The 21,952-nt window shown below is 45.0% G+C and overlaps 1 long non-coding RNA gene across 10 annotated transcripts in view; it reads right to left on the bottom strand.

The window, feature by feature from the left end:
- LOC126921412 (uncharacterized) overlaps window positions 1-16,676 on the bottom strand; it is an 89,397-nt gene extending 72,721 nt beyond the window's left edge. For 8 of the 10 annotated variants that reach the window (XR_007712324.1, XR_007712330.1, XR_007712322.1 and 5 more), the window contains exons 1-2: window positions 16,508-16,676; window positions 11,914-11,999 (exon numbers count right to left, since the gene is read on the bottom strand). This is a non-coding gene — a long non-coding RNA (uncharacterized LOC126921412). Of the gene's footprint in view, window positions 1-3,630; window positions 3,683-11,913; window positions 12,000-16,507 lie in introns of those variants that run through there. The other 2 variants (XR_007712323.1, XR_007712331.1) reach the window with 2 other exon arrangements.
- Window positions 16,677-21,952: the final 5,276 nt, after the last annotated feature.

Raw genomic sequence — 21,952 nt, 5'->3', positions numbered from 1 at the left:
TTCAGTCGAAGATCATGCCTTCGTAATCCTGTTCAGCGGCCCCTCCACAGGGGTGGGCCCCACTGTTCAGTTGAGGCCTCTGCCTTCGTAATCCTGTTCAGCGGCCCCTCCCCGGGTTCCACATGTTCAGTTGGAGTGTGTTAAGTTGCCGGCCTATGTGCTGGATCCACGGCTGGATCACCAGCGGATCACTGGCATCATCGGTCGGCGCCATCGACCGCGACTCGTATAAGTTTCGAACGGCGAAACAGGAATCGAGTTATGGTCAATACTTGGGCTTTCCGCTAATCCTTCGGGTTATCCGGTGCACAGGGGTACGTCGCGTAAGTTTGTGAGTTCGTTCGTTAGCTTCCTTTTCTTTCATTTGTTCCAAGGTAGATAAATGTGTCTTTGATACCGAATGCTGCCAGTAGGGATACCAATTATTGTACAATATTTGTACTGATCTATGTAATCGGTGTGTGGGAGATAGCTGTGGCGTTATGTATGCTTTGCTGCACGTTTGTAAAGATTCATGTAAGCGCTGCGTTGGAGATATGTGTTTCGCAGTTAGGGTACGAAACAACTATTTCTTTACGCAGGCCCATGGTCAAGTAGAGACGGTACTCGACATTCTGCCACTGGGTTGAATGTCGAGATGGACGTATAAAGATAAATAACCCATGGGCGGGTCTCGTGCGTAGTCACCTCCTCGTGGTGAGACCTGGTAATTGGCATCGTTTTCCAAAATATTAATCCGTTGATTAATCTTTGGAAAACGATACCAAGCTAAGAACTACGCACCAGTCCGGTTTGGATCTCCAAATGCCGCGAACAGAATTTTGGATGATCCAGACTGGGCTGCACCGTGGGACACCGTTGGACACCGTTGGACGACGTTGGACACCGTTGGACAACGTTGGACGACGTTGGACGACGTTGGACGACGTTGGACGACGTTGGATACATTGGAATGCGTGCGTTTTAGCCTTAATTAATCGTAAGATAGATATCTATGTTATGTGCATTGTGAGCTCATTCTGTACAACGATACTTATCCATCTTGGAACGAAAAATTGTACACGCGATTTGTCGGTTCGCGATCGCTCAGTTGTTTCAAACTGTCGCGTGACGTACTCGCTCGTGCGTATTCCGGGTACGTGCGGGTCAACGTGCACTGGACAACTCTTTGGATTTGTAAGGCGGCCCAAGCACACCTCAGTCTTGGTGACTGCTCGACGACTGCTCGACGTTCGCAACGGATCGCGGGAGTTGTCGTCGCGCCGCTGATGCTTGCGAATCTGTTGGGGACTCAGTCGTGGATCTGCACTCCTGTCCGATTGGTACATCTGTACTCGGGCAGGGACCTGCAATTTCACGTCCTCCGTAATCCTGTTCGGGCCCGTGGGGGTGGGCCCCACTGTTCAGTCGAAGATCATGCCTTCGTAATCCTGTTCAGCGGCCCCTCCACAGGGGTGGGCCCCACTGTTCAGTTGAGGCCTCTGCCTTCGTAATCCTGTTCAGCGGCCCCTCCCCGGGTTCCACATGTTCAGTTGGAGTGTGTTAAGTTGCCGGCCTATGTGCTGGATCCACGGCTGGATCACCAGCGGATCACTGGCATCATCGGTCGGCGCCATCGACCGCGACTCGTATAAGTTTCGAACGGCGAAACAGGAATCGAGTTATGGTCAATACTTGGGCTTTCCGCTAATCCTTCGGGTTATCCGGTGCACAGGGGTACGTCGCGTAAGTTTGTGAGTTCGTTCGTTAGCTTCCTTTTCTTTCATTTGTTCCAAGGTAGATAAATGTGTCTTTGATACCGAATGCTGCCAGTAGGGATACCAATTATTGTACAATATTTGTACTGATCTATGTAATCGGTGTGTGGGAGATAGCTGTGGCGTTATGTATGCTTTGCTGCACGTTTGTAAAGATTCATGTAAGCGCTGCGTTGGAGATATGTGTTTCGCAGTTAGGGTACGAAACAACTATTTCTTTACGCAGGCCCATGGTCAAGTAGAGACGGTACTCGACATTCTGCCACTGGGTTGAATGTCGAGATGGACGTATAAAGATAAATAACCCATGGGCGGGTCTCGTGCGTAGTCACCTCCTCGTGGTGAGACCTGGTAATTGGCATCGTTTTCCAAAAAATTAATCCGTTGATTAATCTTTGGAAAACGATACCAAGCTAAGAACTACGCACCAGTCCGGTTTGGATCTCCAAATGCCGCGAACAGAATTTTGGATGATCCAGACTGGGCTGCACCGTGGGACACCGTTGGACACCGTTGGACGACGTTGGACACCGTTGGACAACGTTGGACGACGTTGGACGACGTTGGATACATTGGAATGCGTGCGTTTTAGCCTTAATTAATCGTAAGATAGATATCTATGTTATGTGCATTGTGAGCTCATTCTGTACAACGATACTTATCCATCTTGGAACGAAAAATTGTACACGCGTTTTGTCGGTTCGCGATCGCTCAGTTGTTTCAAACTGTCGCGTGACGTACTCGCTCGTGCGTATTCCGGGTACGTGCGGGTCAACGTGCACTGGACAACTCTTTGGATTTGTAAGGCGGCCCAAGCACACCTCAGTCTTGGTGACTGCTCGACGACTGCTCGACGTTCGCAACGGATCGCGGGAGTTGTCGTCGCGCCGCTGATGCTTGCGAATCTGTTGGGGACTCAGTCGTGGATCTGCACTCCTGTCCGATTGGTACATCGGTACTCGGGCAGGGACCTGCAATTTCACGTCCTCCGTAATCCTGTTCGGGCCCGTGGGGGTGGGCCCCACTGTTCAGTCGAAGATCATGCCTTCGTAATCCTGTTCAGCGGCCCCTCCACAGGGGTGGGCCCCACTGTTCAGTTGAGGCCTCTGCCTTCGTAATCCTGTTCAGCGGCCCCTCCCCGGGTTCCACATGTTCAGTTGGAGTGTGTTAAGTTCCCGGCCTATGTGCTGGATCCACGGCTGGATCACCAGCGGATCACTGGCATCATCGGTCGGCGCCATCGACCGCGACTCGTATAAGTTTCGAACGGCGAAACAGGAATCGAGTTATGGTCAATACTTGGGCTTTCCGCTAATCCTTCGGGTTATCCGGTGCACAGGGGTACGTCGCGTAAGTTTGTGAGTTCGTTCGTTAGCTTCCTTTTCTTTCATTTGTTCCAAGGTAGATAAATGTGTCTTTGATACCGAATGCTGCCAGTAGGGATACCAATTATTGTACAATATTTGTACTGATCTATGTAATCGGTGTGTGGGAGATAGCTGTGGCGTTATGTATGCTTTGCTGCACGTTTGTAAAGATTCATGTAAGCGCTGCGTTGGAGATATGTGTTTCGCAGTTAGGGTACGAAACAACTATTTCTTTACGCAGGCCCATGGTCAAGTAGAGACGGTACTCGACATTCTGCCACTGGGTTGAATGTCGAGATGGACGTATAAAGATAAATAACCCATGGGCGGGTCTCGTGCGTAGTCACCTCCTCGTGGTGAGACCTGGTAATTGGCATCGTTTTCCAAAAAATTAATCCGTTGATTAATCTTTGGAAAACGATACCAAGCTAAGAACTACGCACCAGTCCGGTTTGGATCTCCAAATGCCGCGAACAGAATTTTGGATGATCCAGACTGGGCTGCACCGTGGGACACCGTTGGACACCGTTGGACACCGTTGGACAACGTTGGACGACGTTGGACGACGTTGGACGACGTTGGACGACGTTGGATACATTGGAATGCGTGCGTTTTAGCCTTAATTAATCGTAAGATAGATATCTATGTTATGTGCATTGTGAGCTCATTCTGTACAACGATACTTATCCATCTTGGAACGAAAAATTGTACACGCGATTTGTCGGTTCGCGATCGCTCAGTTGTTTCAAACTGTCGCGTGACGTACTCGCTCGTGCGTATTCCGGGTACGTGCGGGTCAACGTGCACTGGACAACTCTTTGGATTTGTAAGGCGGCCCAAGCACACCTCAGTCTTGGTGACTGCTCGACGACTGCTCGACGTTCGCAACGGATCGCGGGAGTTGTCGTCGCGCCGCTGATGCTTGCGAATCTGTTGGGGACTCAGTCGTGGATCTGCACTCCTGTCCGATTGGTACATCGGTACTCGGGCAGGGACCTGCAATTTCACGTCCTCCGTAATCCTGTTCGGGCCCGTGGGGGTGGGCCCCACTGTTCAGTCGAAGATCATGCCTTCGTAATCCTGTTCAGCGGCCCCTCCACAGGGGTGGGCCCCACTGTTCAGTTGAGGCCTCTGCCTTCGTAATCCTGTTCAGCGGCCCCTCCCCGGGTTCCACATGTTCAGTTGGAGTGTGTTAAGTTGCCGGCCTATGTGCTGGATCCACGGCTGGATCACCAGCGGATCACTGGCATCATCGGTCGGCGCCATCGACCGCGACTCGTATAAGTTTCGAACGGCGAAACAGGAATCGAGTTATGGTCAATACTTGAGCTTTCCGCTAATCCTTCGGGTTATCCGGTGCACAGGGGTACGTCGCGTAAGTTTGTGAGTTCGTTCGTTAGCTTCCTTTTCTTTCATTTGTTCCAAGGTAGATAAATGTGTCTTTGATACCGAATGCTGCCAGTAGGGATACCAATTATTGTACAATATTTGTACTGATCTATGTAATCGGTGTGTGGGAGATAGCTGTGGCGTTATGTATGCTTTGCTGCACGTTTGTAAAGATTCATGTAAGCGCTGCGTTGGAGATATGTGTTTCGCAGTTAGGGTACGAAACAACTATTTCTTTACGCAGGCCCATGGTCAAGTAGAGACGGTACTCGACATTCTGCCACTGGGTTGAATGTCGAGATGGACGTATAAAGATAAATAACCCATGGGCGGGTCTCGTGCGTAGTCACCTCCTCGTGGTGAGACCTGGTAATTGGCATCGTTTTCCAAAATATTAATCCGTTGATTAATCTTTGGAAAACGATACCAAGCTAAGAACTACGCACCAGTCCGGTTTGGATCTCCAAATGCCGCGAACAGAATTTTGGATGATCCAGACTGGGCTGCACCGTGGGACACCGTTGGACACCGTTGGACGACGTTGGACACCGTTGGACAACGTTGGACGACGTTGGACGACGTTGGACGACGTTGGACACCGTGGGACACCGTTGTACAACGTGGGACAGCGTAGGACAACGTGGGACAACGTGGGACAACGTAGGACAACGTGGGACAACGTGGGACAACGTGGGACACCGTTGGACACCGTGGGATATGTCTTGTCTCTCAAATCCATTCTGAGCCCATTCTGTATAATGGTACTTATCTGACTTGGAATCTAGTATAAAAATCGATTCTTTTTTTGCATTGAATCTTGTGGTTATTTTGTGCACGGGAGTGCGTTGCGTAAGTCCATTGATTCTTTGGAAAGATCGCGAACGAACGACTTCACGCCGCGATTTTTATTTCATTGTCTGTTTGTTCGGGCTTCTTCTTAGTTTCCCATTTTTAAGAGAAAATTATTGCGGTCATGTTAGAGTTTATAACTTTTCGATATATTCAAAAGTTTTGCGCCGCGAAAATAGAACGTTAAACAGTTTAGAACAATGACTCGAATGTCCCTTTTTCAGAACACGAAATTGTGTATGCATTGTCAATAGGTTCGGTTAAATAAATTATTGTTTTATTTCCGATATATGAGATCATTCTCTTATTTCAAACGAATTTTTAATAAGTTATTTTATTGTTTCAAATTGAGTTATATCTCAATAATTCACTTATGGAATTTAATTTTTTTTTTGTTGTATTATGTGTATTTGCTTCAGTTAACGTCATAAACTTGCAACATAGTAACAGTTAGATTCAAATACCTCGAAACAAGTATTCTTTAAACATATTTAGTGGCGAACTTTTGAATTCTTGCAAATATTTTCCAATATTTATATCAGGCGACTATAGTGTATTAGTGCAATGTATATTTCGTATTCTAATAACGAAAATTCACAGTATATATTCTAATTGCGAACAGTATAATTCTTGAAATCGATTGCATTGCATTCACGGTATTCGTAAGCATTTGTTTGCTATCGAGATATATCTCACAATTTTCAACTTATAGTTTCATACTTGTTCCAGTTTCTTAATAATAATTTTTAAGTGTAAAGAAATAGCAGTATTTTCTAAATAAACGTTCCATAGGAAAAAGAAGAAATTTGTCGAAACAACGTTTCGCTTCTTTTCCACCCCCCCACCCCCGCCCCTAAACTGCTTTATTTTCAGGAAATATTTGTGACCGCGCGCAATGCGGTTGTAGAGTCAGTGTTTGCCACGCAATAGTTTTTTTTCAATATTTTAAAATTACGATAGTTTTGATCAAATTCGATCGAATAATCACACGCGAAAATAATAAAATTTTATCAATCAAATTTGTACGCGATATTAGAGTTATTGTTCGCCGATCATAATTTAAGCGGTCGCGGTAACGTAGTCTTTTATTTTTCTTTTTTTATATATTTATTTTTTTGAATATTCGTTTCCGGTATTAGAGTCAGTGCCTCGCTCAAGAGGATAAAGCCTCTCCAGGAGCTCAAGAATGTAAGTAGTTTTATATATTGTATTTCAATTTGTTCTATTTAGTATATTTTTTTTGAAATGTCGTTAATTACAAAATAAAAATGATGGATGATTTAGAAAGCTGTAAATGTCCTTTTTAATTGAAATAAAGTCTTGAAGTCTTAACATTAAAGTACAATAAAACTGTCTGATACTCATAAAAAATCACTGAATATTTGTTCTCAAATTTTTATATTAGATTTCCAATTTACATATTTATTAGAATTTAGTCTTTATTATTGCTAAAGTTTCAAGTTTGTTATTATATATTAACGATATTAATGATATCTTATGTTTTGTTATAGATATATCACTGCTTCAACTCCTTCGTCTTCTTTGGGAATGTTTTAACAGTGGCTAAAAAGCCAAAAATGTAATTATCTTTACACATTGTACTTCAATTATTTATATTCTGTATATTTTTCTTTGATCACTATCAATTAAGAAATACAATTTGATTGAAAATTTAGGAGATTAGCATTTTCTGAGGTTATTCTTTCATTGAAATAAAATAATTATTAAAATCTTAATACCGAATTATGAAACAAATGACTAACATATTTCAGAAATCTTTAGATTCTTAATTCTTAGATTTTAAACTTTCATATTAGAGTTTCAGTTTTTACACTTATCAAAGTTTATTAGAATTTCAATCTTTATTATTACCAAAGTTACTAAAGTTAATAAACTTTCATTTTTCATTATCTCCAACTTTTTAAATAATCAGCAATCACTCATCGTGTTTTGTTCTGTAACAGATTTTTCGCAATCTCCATTTCCACCACTGGACTCTACACAGTTCCTGATGATATTCGCTGGGGTGGCGCAGCATCCACGATACGTCCTTTGTTTCTCCGCTTCGAACGGTGAGTCGCATGCATTTCTGTTCCTCCGGTCACTCAATCATGTCGTAGGATGAAAGGTCCGAATCGGCACGGGTGATCGGTTGTATTACGTAGAATTTTTTTGCGAGCATAGTGACCACGGGTATTTCTTATACCCGTGAGTAGTAACACTCATTTTTTGAAATTTATTAGTTTAGGATAGGTCTTCTCGCATATCGCGATTATAATAATTAGTTTTTTAATAATTAGGTTAAACATATACACTTGAGAATATATTCGTGTTAGTTATAAATATGCATGTTAATATTCCGTATGAATATTTGCAAATGGCAAATATCTACACGAATATATCTGTATGACACGAATATACTTGATCTTAAGCAATGAATTGATCGTGACAATCTTAAGTCACGTTCGTTTATTTCACTTTGGCTAGAACTTAAAATATGAGTTAAAATACATTTTTTCCGTACGAAAATGTGTGAAATTTTACGTGCAAGAAGACACTTCGCGACAGGCAGAATTTTTAATCAAAGCAATAATTTTGAACATTGCTTTTACATTTTCGAGTATTTGCTTTGATAAAGAGTTCGCCTGAGATTATTTCTTTCTTACTAATATATTTAGAGTCAATTATTCCATTTGATCGAGTCTCAGTCTTTTTCAATTAACGCTACCTTTTCTGCAATATTAAAATTTTCTTCCGATTTATTAAATTAATGAAGTAGAATTACTTAGTTAGTATTAAATTAATAAAATAGAGTTAATCAGAAAGAAGCAGCAAAGAACGTTAGTCCGTTAAATAAAAATTACACAAACTAATCATCTTTTTAGATCAGGATTTTCAGGTTTAACCCTTTCCGTGCCCATTGTCAGGATCTCATTCACGTGCCCAGGTGCTACTTGAATGGGAGAAAGACAGTGGGCACGATGACCTAGAATTAAGTAATGTAATAATTTCTCAGCGACTGACCATGTGTTAGTGTATCGTGCACGACGTATTTTCCACATTACGTGTGTGTGTTGTTAGGTCGTGGAATTGCGTCGCTTTTTCTCATTCCTTAAAACTTGAAATATTAAAAATATCGAGACATATATCGATTCAATTTACGTCTCGATACAATTAGAATTTCTGATAATATCATCCACGCGACTAAGTGTACTCATACTCTTAATATCGCTATCAATCGCAATTATAATTCCAAGTTTACTTATATCTATTTTAAAAATATAATTTTCTCAGACGCGTTTTATCACGTATTACGCAATGGTCACTAGCCTTCGTCAGTCGATTTCAGGAAAAAGGTACGTACCTTAGAGCATGCATGATATGTTAAGCTCGGGTGTCGGAGGCGTCCCGGGACGTCCTCTCTAGTGTAGGACCTTTGCGCCCGGGCGTTTGTGTGAGAACCGTGGAGCGAGTGTGTTGGTGTGCCTGTTTTGCCATTTTTAAATATAGCGCTAGGTAGGATAGGTAGCATACTTTCTGGTATGTCTGTTAATTATAAGTAGGTAGGACCGGGCAGGTTGGCACAGTCTCTGGTCGGGTAGGCGCGTTTTCGCGTGACCAACCTGTTTCTGGAAATTTATTTGAAAAATCGACGGTGAAACTGGCACGAGTAGAGCATGCTCTCGTCTCTGGTTTTGCCTTTCGATTTTTCGAATTTCGCGGTCGCGGTCGCGAATGGGCTCGAAACGAACGTTTATTGCTCGAGCACGCACGTGCGAGTGGGCAACGATCACTATTGTGATCGTTGGTCAGTCCATGCGCACTTCAATCAGCTTCCGCGGTTTATATTTTTATTTTACCTTTATAAGTTTTTTTTTGTTTGCGATTTAGAAGTCTCGAGCTTAGATTTAAGTTACAGCGGGCATTGCGCCCGAAGAAGGAAGAGGCTATAAGCCGAAGAGGCCCGACAAACTGTCACTCAAGAGGGCAACTACTAATGGCTCCCCATCCTCTGGGTCATCCGGAGCATGGGAAGTCATTATCGTTACTACTTTGTCACTATGCTCGCTTTTAGTATTTGTAGTAGTAGTAGTAGTAGTAGTAGTCTTTGTTTTTTTGGCCGATGTATATATCGGTCCATCGTCCCATTGGGCAAATCGCGATTTTTCTTATTAGTGTTGCGACAAATTGATTACGGGTTGTATTAGAGTTGCGAAATAATATCACGGCTTTTCATTAGTGTGGCGAGAAAATGATTACGGTTTGAATTAGAGTTGCGATAAAATGATAATCGCGTTTACTTTAGAGTTGCGAATTACGATATCGCGATTGTCTTTTGCAATTTTTAGAATTTTTTCTGTTTTTCTGTTTAAGTAGCAATACTAGGATATTTAAAGTAGCTTTTTCAAATAGTAAATAGTAATTTTCATTAAATTCACTTTAAGAATTAGCGTTGCGACATTGTTCCATCGCGAGTTCTACTTATTTTTCCTGTTAGCGTTTCGATAATGAATGATCGCGTTTTGTTAAGTAGAGTTGCGTTCACAAACTGCCCAAACCCTCCGACTGCATTTGTCGGACACTGCTCCTGGATCACACGTACAGCCTAAAGAGCTGTACAAGTGTGATCGTTCATCGGCAACCTCCTAAATGGTTGCACTGCAATCTCTCGCTATTAGTGTTGCGTATTGCTTAAATACGAGTGCATAGATTTATACTTATTAGCGTTGCGTATTAGATATCGGGAATTTTCAGATTTTTCTTTTTTTTTTTTTAATGGTAGATTAATTGATATTGCAAATATAACGAAGCACTCGTCGCGTTTGATTTTGAGAATTTTCTGCTTCATAAATATTAGTAGTAAATTAGCGTTGCGGAACAAGAATATTCAGTTCCACTCTCGGCGTGTTGATCGGGTTTATATAGAGTGGAAGACGATCGAATTTTAGTAGCCCTTCTGGCTACTGCTTTGTTTCTTTTTCAGCGCCCCTTATTAATGCGCCCCTTATTACTACGTTTATTACTGAAAATACTGCTATAAGACATATTCCTTTGTCAGCGTTAACGTTACCATGACTGCTAAAATACAGAACTTTATTACGAATGTATAATATATATATATATTTACATGTATGAAATTGTGAGCGATTTCATGCGCAACAAAGTATTATAACGAAATATCTTAATGTTGCTAGGAAGGCTGGAAATATTTTTTAAAATTTAATTCATTGCAATTGGAATTAGTGCTGATGATTGTTCGTTCTTAGAACCATAACTTTTAGAATTTTTTCGACCGCGATATTTTCACTTCAATCTTTTAACAGTAACGTAAAATTTTATAAATATTCGAATTTCATTTGCATGAAACAAAAGTTTCGTCACGAAACAAAGACATCGTCACGTTTGTAGCAAAAATTCTGCAAAAAATGACTTATGCACATACCTTTCGGTTTATTATGTTGCAAATTACTATGTTGTTGTAGAAAATAACAGATACTGTTAAAAGTTAAAAGATAAAGCAAGTGATTGTATAATAACCGGGGTTTCTCTCATCTTAGTTATTCCAAATGAACTTTTCAATTTTTAATTCAGTTTAAATTCAGTTATTTAAAATTCTTGTTTCCAACGTAACCCTAGTTTCGATTAAAAGATACACAGGATTCTCTATATTTGCTAAAATTTAATCAATAGTAATTTGATCTATTATTGACCATTATTAATAGTTTATTTTTCATAAAATGTTTCATAAAATGTTCTCGTTTTAAAGATGTCTCTTTCTTCCATATACCAAATCCAGTAAATGAGTTTGTTTCAGATTTATCAATTTACAGAAAATACGTTTCAGTTACATATATGAACATTTCACAGCATATTAAATATGTATGCTAGATGCCCAAATGATTTTTCTTCCATCGTCTGATTGTTCAGGCTTCTTCCCGTTTTCCCATTTTTAAAAGAAGAATATTGCGGTCACGTTGGAGTATATAACTTTTCGATATCTTCATAAGCTTAGTACAACGAGTCGTATGTCTCTTTTGCAAAACTCTAAATTGTATATACAGTGTCAGTACTTTCATTTCCTTTCTGTGGTTCCAAGTTAGACAGATGTATCATTGATACCGAATGTTGCCAGTACGGTTGCGAATTATTGTACAATGTTTGTACTAATCGATGTAATTGTTTTCGCAGATTAATCAGTTGATTAATTTTCAGAAAACGACTACATTGATAAGTACAAACATTGCACAATAATTCGATACCAAGCTCAGAATCACGCTAATACAGTCCATTTTGGATTACGAAAAGCCACGAAGAGAATTTTGGATAATCTAAACTGGACTGCAACGTGGGACGACATTGGACACCGTGGGACGACATTGGACACCGTGGGACGACATTGGACACCGTGGGACGCCGTTGGACAACGTGGGACACCGCTGCACACCGTGGGACTCCGCTGGAAACCGTAGAACACCGTTGGTCCAGTGTAGATCACCAAAAAACGCGAAAAGAATTTTGGATGATCTAGACTGGACTGCAACGTGGGACACCGTGGGATACCATTGGTTCAGTGTGGATCTCCAAAAGCCGCGAAAAGAATTTTGGATGATCTACACTGGACTGCAACGTGGGACACCTTTGGTTCAGTGTGGATCTCCAAAAGCCGCGAAAAGAATTTTGGACGATCTACACTGGACTGCAACGTGGGACACCATTGGTTCAGTGTGGATCTCCAAATGCCGCGAAAAGAATTTTGGATGATCTACACTGGACTGCAACGTGGGACACCATTGGTTCAGTGTGGATCTCCAAATGCCGCGAAAAGAATTTTGGATGATCTACACTGGACTGCAACGTGGGACACCATTGGTTCAGTGTGGATTTCCAAATGCCGCGAAAAGAATTTTGGATGATCTACACTGGACTGCAACGTGGGACACCATTGGTTCAGTGTGGATCTCCAAATGCCACGAAAAGAATTTTGGATGATCTACACTGGACTGCAACGTGGGACATCGTTGGACATCGTTGGACACCGTTGGACACCGTTGGACACCGTTGGACATCGTTGGACACCGTTGGACATCGTTGGACACCGTTGGACATCGTTGGACACCGTTGGACGACGTTGGACATCGTTGGACACCGTTGGACGACGTTGGACATCGTTGGACGACGTTGGACATCGTTGGACATCGTTGGACAACGTTGGACACCGTTGGACATCGTTGGACACCGTTGGACATCGTTGGACATCGTTGGACATCGTTGGACATCGTTGGACATCGTTGGATATCGTTGGACACCGGGGGACACCGTAGAATGCGTGCGTTTTAGGCTTAATTTATCGTAAAGTAGATACCTATGTACAGTGCATTGTGAGCTCATTCTGTACAACGATACTTATAAATCTTGGAACGAAAAATTGTACACGCGATTTGTCGGTTCGCGATCGCTCAGTTGTTTCAAACTGTCGCGTGACGTACTCGCTCGTGCGTATTCCGGGTACGTGCGGGTCAACGTGCACTGGACAACTCTTTGGATTCGTAAGGCGGCCCAAGCACACCTCAGTCTTGGTGACTGCTCGACGACTGCTCGACGTTCGCAACGGATCGCGGGAGTTGTCGTCGCGCCGCTGATGCTTGCGAATCTGTTGGGGACTCAGTCGTGGATCTGCACTCCTGTCCGATTGGTACATCGGTACTCGGGCAGGGACCTGCAATTTCACGTCCTCCGTAATCCTGTTCGGGCCCGTGTGGGTGGGCCCCACTGTTCAGTCGAAGATCATGCCTTCGTAATCCTGTTCAGCGGCCCCTCCACAGGGGTGGGCCCCACTGTTCAGTTGAGGCCTCTGCCTTCGTAATCCTGTTCAGCGGCCCCTCCCCGGGTTCCACATGTTCAGTTGGAGTGTGTTAAGTTGCCGGCCTATGTGCTGGATCCACGGCTGGATCACCAGCGGATCACTGGCATCATCGGTCGGCGCCATCGACCGCGACTCGTATAAGTTTCGAACGGCGAAACAGGAATCGAGTTATGGTCAATACTTGGGCTTTCCGCTAATCCTTCGGGTTATCCGGTGCACAGGGGTACGTCGCGTAAGTTTGTGAGTTCGTTCGTTAGCTTCCTTTTCTTTCATTTGTTCCAAGGTAGATAAATGTGTCTTTGATACCGAATGCTGCCAGTAGGGATACCAATTATTGTACAATATTTGTACTGATCTATGTAATCGGTGTGTGGGAGATAGCTGTGGCGTTATGTATGCTTTGCTGCACGTTTGTAAAGATTCATGTAAGCGCTGCGTTGGAGATATGTGTTTCGCAGTTAGGGTACGAAACAACTATTTCTTTACGCAGGCCCATGGTCAAGTAGAGACGGTACTCGACATTCTGCCACTGGGTTGAATGTCGAGATGGACGTATAAAGATAAATAACCCATGGGCGGGTCTCGTGCGTAGTCACCTCCTCGTGGTGAGACCTGGTAATTGGCATCGTTTTCCAAAATATTAATCCGTTGATTAATCTTTGGAAAACGATACCAAGCTAAGAACTACGCACCAGTCCGGTTTGGATCTCCAAATGCCGCGAACAGAATTTTGGATGATCCAGACTGGGCTGCACCGTGGGACACCGTTGGACACCGTTGGACGACGTTGGACACCGTTGGACAACGTTGGACGACGTTGGACGACGTTGGACGACGTTGGACGACGTTGGATACATTGGAATGCGTGCGTTTTAGCCTTAATTAATCGTAAGATAGATATCTATGTTATGTGCATTGTGATCTCATTCTGTACAACGATACTTATCCATCTTGGAACGAAAAATTGTACACGCGTTTTGTCGGTTCGCGATCGCTCAGTTGTTTCAAACTGTCGCGTGACGTACTCGCTCGTGCGTATTCCGGGTACGTGCGGGTCAACGTGCACTGGACAACTCTTTGGATTTGTAAGGCGGCCCAAGCACACCTCAGTCTTGGTGACTGCTCGACGACTGCTCGACGTTCGCAACGGATCGCGGGAGTTGTCGTCGCGCCGCTGATGCTTGCGAATCTGTTGGGGACTCAGTCGTGGATCTGCACTCCTGTCCGATTGGTACATCGGTACTCGGGCAGGGACCTGCAATTTCACGTCCTCCGTAATCCTGTTCGGGCCCGTGGGGGTGGGCTCCACTGTTCAGTCGAAGATCATGCCTTCGTAATCCTGTTCAGCGGCCCCTCCACAGGGGTGGGCCCCACTGTTCAGTTGAGGCCTCTGCCTTCGTAATCCTGTTCAGCGGCCCCTCCCCGGGTTCCACATGTTCAGTTGGAGTGTGTTAAGTTGCCGGCCTATGTGCTGGATCCACGGCTGGATCACCAGCGGATCACTGGCATCATCGGTCGGCGCCATCGACCGCGACTCGTATAAGTTTCGAACGGCGAAACAGGAATCGAGTTATGGTCAATACTTGGGCTTTCCGCTAATCCTTCGGGTTATCCGGTGCACAGGGGTACGTCGCGTAAGTTTGTGAGTTCGTTCGTTAGCTTCCTTTTCTTTCATTTGTTCCAAGGTAGATAAATGTGTCTTTGATACCGAATGCTGCCAGTAGGGATACCAATTATTGTACAATATTTGTACTGATCTATGTAATCGGTGTGTGGGAGATAGCTGTGGCGTTATGTATGCTTTGCTGCACGTTTGTAAAGATTCATGTAAGCGCTGCGTTGGAGATATGTGTTTCGCAGTTAGGCTACGAAACAACTATTTCTTTACGCAGGCCCATGGTCAAGTAGAGACGGTACTCGACATTCTGCCACTGGGTTGAATGTCGAGATGGACGTATAAAGATAAATAACCCATGGGCGGGTCTCTTGCGTAGTCACCTCCTCGTGGTGAGACCTGGTAATTGGCATCGTTTTCCAAAAAATTAATCCGTTGATTAATCTTTGGAAAACGATACCAAGCTAAGAACTACGCACCAGTCCGGTTTGGATCTCCAAATGCCGCGAACAGAATTTTGGATGATCCAGACTGGGCTGCACCGTGGGACACCGTTGGACACCGTTGGACGACGTTGGACACCGTTGGACAACGTTGGACGACGTTGGACGACGTTGGACGACGTTGGACACCGTGGGACACCGTATAATAACCGGGGTTTCTCTCATCTTAGTTATTCCAAATGAACTTTTCAATTTTTAATTCAGTTTAAATTCAGTTATTTAAAATTCTTGTTTCCAACGTAACCCTAGTTTCGATTAAAAGATACACAGGATTCTCTATATTTGCTAAAATTTAATCAATAGTAATTTGATCTATTATTGACCATTATTAATAGTTTATTTTTCATAAAATGTTTCATAAAATGTTCTCGTTTTAAAGATGTCTCTTTCTTCCATATACCAAATCCAGTAAATGAGTTTGTTTCAGATTTATCAATTTACAGAAAATACGTTTCAGTTACATATATGAACATTTCACAGCATATTAAATATGTATGCTAGATGCCCAAATGATTTTTCTTCCATCGTCTGATTGTTCAGGCTTCTTCCCGTTTTCCCATTTTTAAAAGAAGAATATTGCGGTCACGTTGGAGTATATAACTTTTCGATATCTTCATAAGCTTAGTACAACGAGTCGTATGTCTCTTTTGCAAAACTCTAAATTGTATATACAGTGTCAGTACTTTCATTTCCTTTCTGTGGTTCCAAGTTAGACAGATGTATCATTGATACCGAATGTTGCCAGTACGGTTGCGAATTATTGTACAATGTTTGTACTAATCGATGTAATTGTTTTCGCAGATTAATCAGTTGATTAATTTTCAGAAAACGACTACATTGATAAGTACAAACATTGCACAATAATTCGATACCAAGCTCAGAATCACGCTAATACAGTCCATTTTGGATTACGAAAAGCCACGAAGAGAATTTTGGATAATCTAAACTGGACTGCAACGTGGGACGACATTGGACACCGCGGGACGACATTGGACACCGTGGGACGACATTGGACACCGTGGGACGCCGTTGGACAACGTGGGACGCCGCTGCACACCGTGGAACTCCGCTGGAAACCGTAGAACACCGTTGGTCCAGTGTAGATCACCAAAAAACGCGAAAAGAATTTTGGATGATCTAGACTGGACTGCAACGTGGGACACCGTGGGATACCATTGGTTCAGTGTGGATCTCCAAAAGCCGCGAAAAGAATTTTGGATGATCTACACTGGACTGCAACGTGGGACACCTTTGGTTCAGTGTGGACCTCCAAAAGCCGCGAAAAGAATTTTGGACGATCTACACTGGACTGCAACGTGGGACACCATTGGTTCAGTGTGGATCTCCAAATGCCGCGAAAAGAATTTTGGATGATCTACACTGGACTGCAACGTGGGACACCATTGGTTCAGTGTAGATGTCCAAAAGCCGCGAAAAGAATTTTGGATGATCTACACTGGACTGCAACGTGGGACACCATTGGTTCAGTGTGGATCTCCAAATGCCGCGAAAAGAATTTTGGATGATCTACACTGGACTGCAACGTGGGACACCATTGGTTCAGTGTGGATCTCCAAATGCCGCGAAAAGAATTTTGGATGATCTACACTGGACTGCAACGTGGGCACCATTTGTTCAGTGTGGATCTCCAAATGCCGCGAAAAGAATTTTGGATGATCTACACTGGACTGCAACGTGGGACACCATTGGTTCAGTGTGGATGTCCAAAAGCCGCGAAAAGAATTTTGGATGATCTACACTGGACTGCAACGTGGGACACCATTGGTTCAGGGTGGATCTCCAAATGCCGCGAAAAGAATTTTGGATGATCTACACTGGACTGCAACGTGGGACACCATTTGTTCAGTGTGGATCTCCAAATGCCACGAAAAGAATTTTGGATGATCTACACTGGACTGCAACGTGGGACATCGTTGGACATCGTTGGACACCGTTGGACACCGTTGGACATCGTTGGACACCGTTGGACATCGTTGGACACCGTTGGACACCGTTGGACATCGTTGGACACCGTTGGACGACGTTGGACATCGTCGGACACCGTTGGACGACGTTGGACATCGTTGGACATCGTTGGATATCGTTGGACTCCGGGGGACACCGTAGAATGCGTGCGTTTTAGGCTTAATTAATCGTAAAGTAGATACCTATGTACAGTGCATTGTGAGCTCATTCTGTACAACGATACTTCTCCACCTTGGGACGAAAAAAGAAAAATCTCGTCTCTCTCCAGTCGCTTACCACACTGGAGAAATTGTACTCGCGATTTGTCGGTTCGCGATCACTCAGTTCTTTCAAACTGTCGCGTGGCGTACTCGCTCGCGCGTATTCCGGGTGCGTGCGGGTCAACGTGCACTAGATAACTCTTTGGATTCGTAAGGTGGCACAAGAACATCTCACTCTTGATGACTGCTCGACGTTTGCATCGCGTCACGGGAGTTGTCGTCGCGCCGGTAATGATTATGATTCTCTTGGTGATTCAGTCGTCGATCTGCAGTTCTGTCCGATTGGTACTTCGTTACTCGGTCAGGGACCTGCAATTTCACGTCCTCCGTAATCCTGCTCGGTCCCGCGAGGGTGGACCCCACTGTTCAGTTGAGGCCATGCCTTCGTAGTCCTGTTCAGCGGCCCCTCTCCGGGTTCCACTTGTTCAGTTGGAGTGTGTTAAGTTGCCGGCCAATGTGCTGGATCCACGGCTGGATCACCAGGGTATCACTAGCATCATCGGTCGGCGTCATCGACCGGGTCTCGTGTAAGTTTCGAACGGCGAAACAGGAATCGAGTTATGGTCAATACTTGGGCTTTCCGCTAATCCTTCGGGTTATCCGGTGCACGGGGGTACGTCGCGAAAGTTTGTGAGTTCGTTCGTTAGCTTCATTTTCTTTCATTAGTTCCAAGTTGTATAAATGTGTCTTTGATACCGAATGCTGCCAGTAGGGATACCAATTATTGTACAATATTTGTACTGATCTATGTAATCGGTGTGTGGGAGATAGCTGTGGCGTTATGTATGCTTTGCTGCACGTTTGTAAAGATTCATGTAAGCGCTGCGTTGGAGATATGTGTTTCGCAGTTAGGGTACGAAACAACTATTTCTTTACGCAGGCCCATGGTCAAGTAGAGACGGTACTCGACATTCTGCCACTGGGTTGAATGTCGAGATGGACGTATAAAGATAAATAACCCATGGGCGGGTCTCTTGCGTAGTCACCTCCGCGTGGTGAGACCTGGTAATTGGCATCGTTTTCCAAAAAATTAATTCGTTGATTATTGTTTGGAAACCGATGCCAAGCTAAGAACTACGCACCAGTCCGGTTTGGAAGACGATGCCAAGCTAAGAACTACGCACCAGTCCGGTTTGGATCTCCAAAAGCCGCGAAAAGAATTTTGGATGATTCAGACTGGATTGCAACGTGAGACACCGTGAGACGACAACTAGTACTATCACGGACAACATAAGGCACCTCTACAAAAACATCCTTACTTGTCCTTGCTCCAGACACCATTGAGGATACTACATTCATAACATAGGTAGCGGCACTCCGGAGCGAAGTTCCCAACGGTTTTTATCCTGCGGCTCGCAACACAAAGACTCTATCCTTCGAAGAAAACGACGGCCAGATGTCGATACACGTTCAGCGAATATATTTTCAGTTAGGACCCGGACCCGCTATAAATCTTAGGATTTGCGTAGCCAAAGTTCTTTAAAGGGACAAATAATCTTTGTCTCAACAGTCCCTACACATAGCATCCGCTACGGGGAAACACAGGAAATCTGCTTTTCCTGACGTACGACGCTCCGCGTTAGCAACTTTCCCTCAATGGTGTCTTACATCCATTTCCAGCGACCAACACAGAATTTAGTCAATTAACAGCGACGTCCATTTTCCTCACTTTCCGAACCAACACTTTCCTGAACGAATCCAACGATTGCGTATCCTCAGACGTAACGCACCGAGCTCGAACTTTTAACCGCTAACCGATAATCGTATAACGCGTCCTGCGCAGAAAGGTATATCGTGAACCTATATAAATGAAGAAATTAATAAATAATTACCGTTGAAGAAGGTGGAGTTATTCTTATTCTTATTTTACACCTATCACGCACATCGCATCAACTCACAGAGATAGATACATACGTATGTTAAGTGCATTGCGATTCCATTCCATTTTGTACATCTAGCATGTCTTATGCTAACGAAATCATTTCATTTCTGAGCGTTGCTGCTATACCGGAGCCGGACAACCCGGGCATCCCCTAGGGCTAGGACTATAGGGCTATAGAACGGTCGGGGAGATAGCCGACGGGGTCTGGCAGGGTTGGAAATTTGAGGGACGGGGTTGGCGCGGGTTGGGAAGTAGTTCGACGGGGTTTGCGAGGGTTGGGCAGTAGGGTGACAGGGTTGGCGAGGGTTGGAAATTTGAGTGACGGAGTTGGCGCGGGATGGGAAGTTGGGTGACGGGGTTGGCGAGGGTTGGGAAGTAGTTCCACGGGGTTAGGTTGGGGTTAGGTTGGGGTTAGGTTGGGGTTAGGTTGGGGTTAGGTTGGGGTTAGGTTGGGGTTAGGTTGGGGTTAGGTTGGGGTTAGGTTGGGGTTAGGTTGGGGTTAGGTTGGGGTTAGGTTGGGGTTAGGTTGGGGTTAGGTTGGGGTTAGGTTGGGGTTAGGTTGGGGTTAGGTTGGGGTTAGGTTGGGGTTAGGTTGGGGTTAGGTTGGGGTTAGGTTGGGGTTAGGTTGGGGTTAGGTTGGGGTTAGGTTGGGGTTAGGTTGGGGTTAGGTTGGGGTTAGGTTGGGGTTAGGTTGGGGTTAGGTTGGGGTTAGGTTGGGGTTAGGTTGGGGTTAGGTTGGGGTTAGGTTGGGGTTAGGTTGGGGTTAGGTTGGGGTTAGGTTGGGGTTAGGTTGGGGTTAGGTTGGGGTTAGGTTGGGGTTAGGTTGGGGTTAGGTTGGGGTTAGGTTGGGGTTAGGTTGGGGTTAGGTTGGGGTTAGGTTGGGGTTAGGTTGGGGTTAGGTTGGGGTTAGGTTGGGGTTAGGTTGGGGTTAGGTTGGGGTTAGGTTGGGGTTAGGTTGGGGTTAGGTTGGGGTTAGGTTGGGGTTAGGTTGGGGTTAGGTTGGGGTTAGGTTGGGGTTAGGTTGGGGTTAGGTTGGGGTTAGGTTGGGGTTAGGTTGGGGTTAGGTTGGGGTTAGGTTGGGGTTAGGTTGGGGTTAGGTTGGGGTTAGGTTGGGGTTAGGTTGGGGTTAGGTTGGGGTTAGGTTGGGGTTAGGTTGGGGTTAGGTTGGGGTTAGGTTGGGGTTAGGTTGGGGTTAGGTTGGGGTTAGGTTGGGGTTAGGTTGGGGTTAGGTTGGGGTTAGGTTGGGGTTAGGTTGGGGTTAGGTTGGGGTTAGGTTGGGGTTAGGTTGGGGTTAGGTTGGGGTTAGGTTGGGGTTAGGTTGGGGTTAGGTTGGGGTTAGGTTGGGGTTAGGTTGGGGTTAGGTTGGGGTTAGGTTGGGGTTAGGTTGGGGTTAGGTTGGGGTTAGGTTGGGGTTAGGTTGGGGTTAGGTTGGGGTTAGGTTGGGGTTAGGTTGGGGTTAGGTTGGGGTTAGGTTGGGGTTAGGTTGGGGTTAGGTTGGGGTTAGGTTGGGGTTAGGTTGGGGTTAGGTTGGGGTTAGGTTGGGGTTAGGTTGGGGTTAGGTTGGGGTTAGGTTGGGGTTAGGTTGGGGTTAGGTTGGGGTTAGGTTGGGGTTAGGTTGGGGTTAGGTTGGGGTTAGGTTGGGGTTAGGTTGGGGTTAGGTTGGGGTTAGGTTGGGGTTAGGTTGGGGTTAGGTTGGGGTTAGGTTGGGGTTAGGTTGGGGTTAGGTTGGGGTTAGGTTGGGGTTAGGTTGGGGTTAGGTTGGGGTTAGGTTGGGGTTAGGTTGGGGTTAGGTTGGGGTTAGGTTGGGGTTAGGTTGGGGTTAGGTTGGGGTTAGGTTGGGGTTAGGTTGGGGTTAGGTTGGGGTTAGGTTGGGGTTAGGTTGGGGTTAGGTTGGGGTTAGGTTGGGGTTAGGTTGGGGTTAGGTTGGGGTTAGGTTGGGGTTAGGTTGGGGTTAGGTTGGGGTTAGGTTGGGGTTAGGTTGGGGTTAGGTTGGGGTTAGGTTGGGGTTAGGTTGGGGTTAGGTTGGGGTTAGGTTGGGGTTAGGTTGGGGTTAGGTTGGGGTTAGGTTGGGGTTAGGTTGGGGTTAGGTTGGGGTTAGGTTGGGGTTAGGTTGGGGTTAGGTTGGGGTTAGGTTGGGGTTAGGTTGGGGTTAGGTTGGGGTTAGGTTGGGGTTAGGTTGGGGTTAGGTTGGGGTTAGGTTGGGGTTAGGTTGGGGTTAGGTTGGGGTTAGGTTGGGGTTAGGTTGGGGTTAGGTTGGGGTTAGGTTGGGGTTAGGTTGGGGTTAGGTTGGGGTTAGGTTGGGGTTAGGTTGGGGTTAGGTTGGGGTTAGGTTGGGGTTAGGTTGGGGTTAGGTTGGGGTTAGGTTGGGGTTAGGTTGGGGTTAGGTTGGGGTTAGGTTGGGGTTAGGTTGGGGTTAGGTTGGGGTTAGGTTGGGGTTAGGTTGGGGTTAGGTTGGGGTTAGGTTGGGGTTAGGTTGGGGT

This window comes from Bombus affinis, chromosome 10 (genome assembly GCF_024516045.1).
Source record: "Bombus affinis isolate iyBomAffi1 chromosome 10, iyBomAffi1.2, whole genome shotgun sequence".
In the NCBI taxonomy this organism is placed as follows: Eukaryota; Metazoa; Arthropoda; class Insecta; order Hymenoptera; family Apidae; genus Bombus; species Bombus affinis.
The sequence above is the reverse complement of the archived record's forward strand: the minus strand, read 5'-3'. Positions and strand labels throughout refer to the sequence as shown.